This window comes from Bison bison, unplaced genomic scaffold (genome assembly GCF_000754665.1).
Source record: "Bison bison bison isolate TAMUID 2011002044 unplaced genomic scaffold, Bison_UMD1.0 scf7180017860456, whole genome shotgun sequence".
Taxonomy (NCBI): Eukaryota; Metazoa; Chordata; class Mammalia; order Artiodactyla; family Bovidae; genus Bison; species Bison bison.
In genome coordinates, this window is record NW_011491028.1 from 2,486,335 (window position 1) to 2,487,063 (window position 729).

A 729-nucleotide genomic window follows, 5' to 3' on the forward strand; every position below is an offset into this window, starting at 1 on the left:
TGTCTGGGGAGGCCTTACAAATAGCTGTGAAAAGAAGAGAAGCGAAAGCAAAGGAGAAAAAGAAAAATATAAACATCTGAATGCAGAGTTCCAGAGAATAACAAGAAGAGATAAGAAAGCCTTCTTCAGCGATCAATGCAAAGAAATAGAGGAAAACAACAGAATGGGAAAGACTAGGGATCTCTTCAAGAAAATTAGAGATACCAAAGGAACATTTTATGCAAAGATGGGCTTGATAAAGGACAGAAATGGTATGGACCTAACAGAAGCAAAAGATATTAAGCAGAGATGGCAAGAATACACAGAAGAACTGTACAAAAAAGATCTTCATGACCCAGATAATCACAATGATGTGATCACTGACTTAGAGCCAGACATCCTGGAATGTGAAGTCAAGTGGGCCTTAGAAAGTATCACTACGAACAAAGCTAGTGGAGGTGATGGAATTCCAGTTGAGCTATTCCAAATCCTGGAAGATGATGCTGTGAACGTGCTGCACTCAATATGCCAGCAAATTTGGAAAACTCAGCAGTGGCCACAGGACTGGAAAAGGTCAGTTTTCATTCCAATCCCAAAGAAAGGCAATGCCAAAGAATGCTCAAACTACCACACAATTGCACTCATCTCACATGCTAGTAAAGCAATGCTCAAAATTCTCCAAGCCAGGCTTCAGCAATATGTGAACCGTGAACTTCCTGATGTTCAAGCTGGTTTTAGAAAAGGCAGAGG